This window comes from Chenopodium album, chromosome 26 (genome assembly GCF_948465745.1).
Source record: "Chenopodium album chromosome 26, dcCheAlbu1.1, whole genome shotgun sequence".
In the NCBI taxonomy this organism is placed as follows: domain Eukaryota; kingdom Viridiplantae; phylum Streptophyta; class Magnoliopsida; order Caryophyllales; family Amaranthaceae; genus Chenopodium; species Chenopodium album.
Window position 1 is genome coordinate 17140851 of NC_137859.1, and position 7867 is coordinate 17148717.

Consider the following 7867-nt stretch of genomic DNA (forward strand, 5'->3'; position numbering starts at 1 on the left):
CCTGGACGTCAATTATTTTGAGATTAAACTCTTAGCCTACTCCTAGACACTAAGTGTTTAATGTTCTAATCTTCAACCAACTCCTTGAATTGAAAACTAGCAAGAAAAACGTTTAAGCAAAGCTAAACAATGAAATTTTATTCAACTGAATTTTTGTGTATTTGTTGTGTCTTACAAAGCCACGAAAATTCCCTATATATAGACTAAAATCTAACTAATTCCATCCCTACAAGGATTAGGAAAAACCCCTAACCTTGCCCCCCAAGTATCCCAACTAGAATAGAAAACCAATCCTAATTGGATTAGGAAACTTCTTCTAATTAGAATATGAAAACTAATCTTAAACAAACTAAAAACTTTCCTGATATACTAGGAAGTTTATAGCTGACGAAAACAAACACGTGACTTGCAAGCAAATACACAAGAAACAAGTGCTTAAACCTAACTGATTAAACCAAGAAAAACACTCTCAAGTGAATGGTAAAAACTTTCAAGCAAAACTCTACAAAAAATTAAGTATAAAATTTCCTTCTTCCTTGATAATCAAACAAGTGACTCATCCTTGACTTTTCCCTTCAAGTTCGAACTCTTTTGGACGTAAAATCAATGTAATTGACTCTTCAAAAGAATTACCCTCTTGATTCACATCAATAACAATAATCTTCAGTTGAGTGATATTTCTACTGTAATTGATGGAAATTACTTCTCCATTGCATTTTGTTAGTTCAATTTGATTCAGGAAGACGACCTTCAACATATTGTTTTGTGGTTTTGTGAAAAGCAGAGAACAATGAGTTTTCTTTTTTTTTTTTGACACAAAACAATGAGTTCTCAAGATTGGAGAATCTTATAATTGAAAGCTTTTCAAAACTATTCCAGCCTATTAGCTCATTGGTAGAGTAGTGTGTATCTTCATTGGCACAGAAGATGTAGGTTCGAATCCTACATAGGCTAACATATAGACCTAAAGTGACCCCTTTTAGCAAATAGTTACCATTTTTCACTGTTTTTTTTCACATATTGTGACCTCTATATACGTATAGACCCTTTTTTACATATAGTGACCTTTATAGACATAGGTTGTCTGCAACCCTACTTTGGGCAGCTTGGAGATGTCGCAACACGGCTATTTTTGAAGGTAAACAACCATGTGTTGTGCTGGTTGCTGCATGCTTCACTAAGTATGTTGAAGAGTACTGTAAGTACTCAAAACGTGTTGCTGGTTGCTGCATGTTTCACTAAGTATGTTGAAGAGTACTGTAAGTACTCAAAACATGTTGCTGGGGCTGCTATGGCTGATCTAAACGTCACCCCTGCTGTTGCATCATGGTCCTGCCCACCCCAAAATTATATTAAATTGAACGTTGATGCCCATTTACCAGGTAGGATAGGCGGGGTTAAGGTGGTTCGTTGCTATAGACTATAGGGGGTGAGCTGGTTGCTTCTACTATCAAGAGAATCCACCTGATCCAAACAGAGATTGCAGAAGCTCTGTATTGTCAGGATAATAACATTTTTTTTATAATATAGTGATCTTTATTTCTACATAGTAATCTTAATTTAATAGCCATGTATTGTCAGATTTTCACCATTAATTAACATATAGTCCTTAATTTTGATTTAGTTACCTTTATATTTGAAATAGTAACCTTAATAATGATATAGTGGTCTTTGTGTAACACCTGTAGCATATAGTGACCCTTTCATCTCATAAAGTCACCCTTCTTAAAATATAGTAACTCTTTTTTTTTTTTTTGTTATACTTATCGTTTAAAAAAGCATAGTCACCCTTAGTTACATTAAATTACCATATCAAAGTTACCGTTTTTAATACATAGTGACCTTTTTTGTCATATAAATACCTTTTTAGTATATAGTTATTTATGCACTTTGATGCTAACAAACTACTACATACAATGACCCAAACACAACTCTTCAATGATAGCAAGTTAGCAACACACAATTGTTGTAGGCTATGTGGGACTTGAACCCACACCATGTACATTATTGTACATTGCTCTACCCTTTGAGCTAATAGCCTATATTTATATAAATATATATATGGACAATCCTTCTATCTGTCCCTCGGTTTGCTTAAACCAAATATTGAAATAAAAGAATATCTTGTTGACAATAACATAAATAAGAAGAATGACCATGAGTCTATGACACCCTTAAAACAAACAAAGTATCTTAGTCATGAATAACATTAATTAATGCCAAGCTGTCTAGGGTGATAGACCATATTCTTTAACTTGAAAGTATTAACTAGATTACTCTAGCTGACATGTTCAAACCTAAACCCAATAGAAGTTCAAGTTCTTTGAACAAAGGAGTATATAGACCTCACCTTATTATTTGCACAGTGGTCATCTTATATGCATCGTGACCCTTAAATAAACTAAACAACCTTATTCATATACTTAGTAACTCTTTTTGGAATCATAGTTGCTATATTATAACTAAGGATCAAATAAACACTGATTAAAAAGAGTTGCTACATCTCACAAAATTAGGAACTTAATAACATATAGTGATCCTTTTATTCACATATTGAGACTTAAAAAACTAAAATCCATTTTTGAAAATAATAACCTTTTTTGAATTTATAATTACTCTATTTATCTAGAGTGATGATTTGATTCTAAAGAGACATTTTTTAACCATAAAAATTCAAACCTGCAATATATAATTAAAGAGGATAGAAAAATAAATGGGAACAATGATTTCATTGATAATTTGTGGGTTACAACTCTCATATATCTCTTGATTCCTCTCTCCAAAGGGCTAGGGTTTTGATATTTGTTTATAGTACGGGGCCTTGTCGGCTTAATCCATACTATATACCTACCATGTTTGGTAGTAGGGAGGAGATGGGGTCTTTGTGACTTATTCCATCTGAGCCTAATTAAACCCTAGATTACGGCCCTCTTTATATAGAGTGTCGTAGAGTAAAAGATAATAATCTATGAGATTATGAAGATAAATATCTTATATTTTTTTATATTATCTCCTTATTTACATATATCTGACACCTAATAATTAACAAAATTTCGGTGTCAACAACATTATAATCAATATTATTTGCATATTCTACTTTGCACTTCCTTGATGTTAAGCAACAGAAAAGTAGCAACAAACAAGCGAGCTTGCCCAACTTATCATACATCATCACTCCCTTAATTAAATAACACCACACTCACCTCCCAACATTCAATTAATCCACCACACACAACAACAGCAACAATATTCCTAACCTCCATCTCGCCGGTCCCAACTGCTACCACCAATAATTCCACCAACGTCAACTACCACAATACCTACACAAAAGCACACACACTCCACATGGCTGCCAGTGGTAGCGCACACATGACCGCGCCAACCAGGCCTCACAAAGTCACAAATCACTACACCCTTGGCTCACTTGCCCAAGATATAATCTCCATAAACACTAGCAGAATTAGTCAACAAATAATCAGTTTAGAGAAGCAAATTTTAGTTCTAATCATTACCAATAATCTCATTCAGTGATTCAAGCTATCAACATATGCTATAAACGGTATTGAAAGCAAGAAGTATACAGTATATACTAAATAGTGTTTACAACTAGTTGCTAAGCTCTGCATAATCAACTATCACCAAACTACACTCTCCAAATTAGCAAAATACGAAATCAGAACCATACATAAATCAATTAAATACCTAATTGTAAAACAAAAACGGTGAAATTGAAATTAATCATGAATTTTAAAGATTATAACCCTAATTCGTACCTACTAGGTTTGAGTGAAGGAAAAAAACACCTAATTCGTAGATACTACTAGTAGAAAATTATAAAAAGGCACCGAGCTATGCCCACCGGTTTTTTTAAACCGGTGGGGAAAAAATGGGCGGGATTTAGATGAAATGATAAAGCCACCGGTTCAAATCGAACCGGTGAGGAAAATAATAATACCACCGGTTTTGAACCGGTGGCAATGTAAAAAAAAAAAAACCATTTATATACTCCGTATAACCCTTAAGTCCTAAATAACCCTAAGCAAGCATCTCCTCTCTCCTCTCAGTTCGCCTCTCTCCTGCTCCTGATCTACTCCTTCTCAATCCTTCGATCTCATCTCCTTCCTACTCCTTCTCTCTTCTTCGATCTCGTCTCCTTCTCTGTCGATCTACTTCTCTTTCATCTCCGCAACACCACCACAACGAAGCCCTCCTCAAAGGCCTCCTCTTCTTTCCCCTCAAAGCCCACCACCACCACCGCCACCGCCACTAACCATCGCTGCTTGAGTTCATGAACCTCCTTTTTCTTTGATCTGCTTCTCCTTCACTGCGGCGCAAGCGTCGCAATCGATGGCTAGGGTTAATTTTTTTATTTGGTTGAGATTTGGTTGTTTTGATTTGAAATTAGGGTATTGTTTGATTGTGTTATTGTTGGGATTTGGTACTGTTTTGATTTAATGAATTTAGTGATGCTGTTAGCTGATTAGGGTGGAGCTGTTTCGGCTATGACGATAAACAAGGGAGCTGTTCTTGCATTTGTTCCTTCTGGTAACCCTAAGGTATATTACTTGTTTCTTTGATTTTGAGTGCGGGAATTTTGGAGTGTCTTGCATTTTCACAAATTTAAGCTTCTATTGTAGGATAACTATCTATGCCATTAAACCTTATGTTTGGTTTCTGTTATGCGGTTGAAATGAATTTAGTTACCACGACTCGATATCGGAACATATAATGCAGGGGAAATCCTGTTTCTGGAACATTTTTGGTATGGAATTAGGGAGTGAAAAATGATTGTTCAATTATGGATTAGATAGTAATTCATTTTGTGAATTCTTTGTGTTGATTATTTAAATGGTTGTGAGGTTGTGTTTGTTGTTGGTTCAGTATGTTTAGTTCAATTAGTCTTCTTGTATAGTTTGTTGTTGGTTTACTGCAAATTCCAAACAAGGCTAACAAATTTTTCCAAATCGTTTGTTTAATTAGGGCCTCTTAGGTGGATGATATGTTGGTAATTGATATTTCTCATTGGCAATGGTCTGTGGTCTCTTTTTTTTGCCTTTTGCTATTAAGTTTTGATGTTTGGCATTTTGCTAACTTGATGATAGGAATACGGCTACTATTTTTTTTGGTAGAAAGGGGCAATTAAATTATGTAGCAGATTATGATAAACCATATTTCATCCAATTTAGTTGTTTAGTTTTGTTTGAGTGGTTTCCTTGATTGTAAATATATAACTAAGTTTAAACACCCCACTCCATTTCTTTTTCCAATGTTTGAATTTATATTGGTTACATCTCCACCTGCAATACCTTTTATAATAGATGTATCCCTTTCAATACCTTTTTTTCCCTTCCAAGTTCCAACAACCGATGTTGAGGTTACAATTATTGTTATGTGCAATGTAGTTGGTAAATATTATATATGACTCCTAATACATCTATTGTAATTTGTGTGAGTTGCATAGTTTGTTAATAGACGTATAATATTATATATGACTGCATTGCATTTGTTGAAGAATGGAGTTTATTTGGTTTTTTTAAAGATGAATTTGCCGAGGAAACTGATGGGTATGAAACCCTATGTATTTTGATATACAAGTTGACAAAATAATTCTTGATGCTTGTTTGATTGGTTGGCTATAAGGTTTTAATTGATTTAACTATGTGAACTGTGAGATGTACATCATCTATTTACATTATTGTTGTTAAGATAATGAAGTTTTGTTGGTCTTAGTTGTATTCTAATGGATTTAGTATGTGCATCTATATTGTTATTAAGAGTTTTTTTGAGGGATTTTGGGAAAGGTACTATGTGAGTATGTGGAGTTATGATGCTTGCTTGTAATAAGTGTTTGATTGTATGTGAGGCTGCTGTTTGAGTAATTGAATTTTGGCGCTGCTCTTGCAGACTGTAATTATTATTGATAACTTTTTTTTTTATCTGTTTTTAAAAGTTACTTCCTTTTTATATTTGGTGTAGGATAATTAGGTTTGGATGTTACTTGGTTTACTCTTTGAGGTAACTGATTTTAATACTTTTCTAGTAGATCCTTTCGAGAGAAGGAAATTTGTATCTAGTGTTAGATATCTTAAGACTGAGTTTTTAAGGTGGATGAGTGCATTTGGAGAATCTAGACTTGGAGGATAATTATTGTGTCTTGTCTTTCCTGATATGTTTTGTTTAACTTTCATTACTTGCCGAGCAGTAGGATATCCTTACTTATTTGGTTAATCATCAGTTGTGTAGATTAATCTCTTGCCTACAACATATTTCTATTCTTGCTCTCTTCTCATTATTTTACTTGGGTATTAATCTCTTGTCTTCTTCCATCTCTAATATGTCCTGTAATTTGGATGTTTAGCTTCGAGAATTCTCCTAGGCATGATACTTATGTCCCACGCTTTGAGACTGAACTTGCTCAATTTTGTGAGAAATTGGTGAGTCTTTCCTTGCATTTTTATTTTCTTGGCTGCTTTTACCCTTGTACTTTTGATTATAGACTCTCATTTTATAGCATATCTGGGATGTGGACTTTGTTGTTTATGTGTTTCAGGTGGCAGACTTGGAAAGGAAAGTCAGTTATGGGAGAGAGCGTCTGGATCAAGAGTTCGAACCTCCTTCTCCTCCACCTATTTCTGCTGAAAAGGCTGAGCAGCTCTCTGTGTTGGAAGATAAAATTAAAAATTTTCTGGAACAAGTAGAGTCACTAGGGGAAGCTGGCAAAGTTGATGAAGCAGAAGCACTGATGCGAAAGGTCAATTGTTTTGAGGCTGATGTCATATTAATATTTCATAACACTAGGCTTGTAACCTTGTATTTAAATTTATTTTTTTGGATGAAAATTGTAATAATACAGCATTTTTTTTATGAAAATTTGTAAGTTTATATATATGTTAGTGTTTACTTATCAATTTAAGTGAAAAAAATGCAAAAAAAAAAAAAAAAAAAAAAAAATAATTTTTTTTACCATTATTGGCACCGGTTTTGAACAGGAACCGGTGCCAATAATCCTTTAAAAAAACGCGGTTAAGACTTTTGCCACCGGTTAACCAGTGGCAAAAATATATATTGCCACCGGTTTTGAACCGGTGGCAATGCATCAGACTATTGCCACCCCCCAAATGCGGACCGGTTCAAAACCGGTGGCATAGGAGGGTTTTGAACCGGTGGCCAAATGTTTTTTTCTACTAGTAATTTAAAAAGCAAAAAGAAACCTTAAAAAACCGAATAACACCAGATTAAAACATGAATCAAATAAGCTGAAACCCTAGATCTTCACAAAATCTTAAATATACAAAACAAAAATAAAAAAAAATCATACAAATAGCTTCAATTAAAGAAATTCAATGATTAATCAACATAAAAGTATTAGAAATTAATCAACTCGAAAAAATAATCGTACCTTGGTTGATTAATGCGATTTGCATCCAAAGAATGAAGGCCTTTTCTCCTCGTAAACGTTCCTCCACATTCTACTACTATTCTTGCTATTGAAGAAAAAATTGAGCAATCTTGAAGTTGTAGCTGTGAAGAGAGAGAACTGAATTTGAGCATTGAAGAGAGAGAACTGAATTTGAGCTTTGAAGAGAGAGAAAATGGAGGAAAACGTTAGAGAGAAAGTGACTGGTGCAGGAAAAAGAGGGGAAATAAGGGTTTACTGTGGACCAGGTTTATTTAAGAATTTCTTCAATTTTATTTACATTTTCACAAATTGTACTTTAAATTATAATGTTCCCTATATAGTCCTACCCAATAATTTTAATAATATTTTGTGATAATTAATGAGAAAGTATAGACCACTACCAGGTATGGACTCTCATGTCCAATACCTGAATTAAAATAGGAAAAATGGAAACTAATAATCCCACCT

At 33.9% G+C, this 7867-nt stretch overlaps 1 long non-coding RNA gene across 1 annotated transcript; it reads left to right on the forward strand.

The window, feature by feature from the left end:
* The first annotated feature begins 4046 nt into the window (after nucleotides 1–4046).
* LOC145617836 (uncharacterized) lies at nucleotides 4047–6880 on the forward strand. The gene is made up of 3 exons (XR_014107797.1): nucleotides 4047–4556; nucleotides 6359–6434; nucleotides 6551–6880. It is a non-coding gene; the product is annotated as an uncharacterized LOC145617836 (long non-coding RNA).
* The last annotated feature ends 987 nt before the right edge of the window (nucleotides 6881–7867 follow it).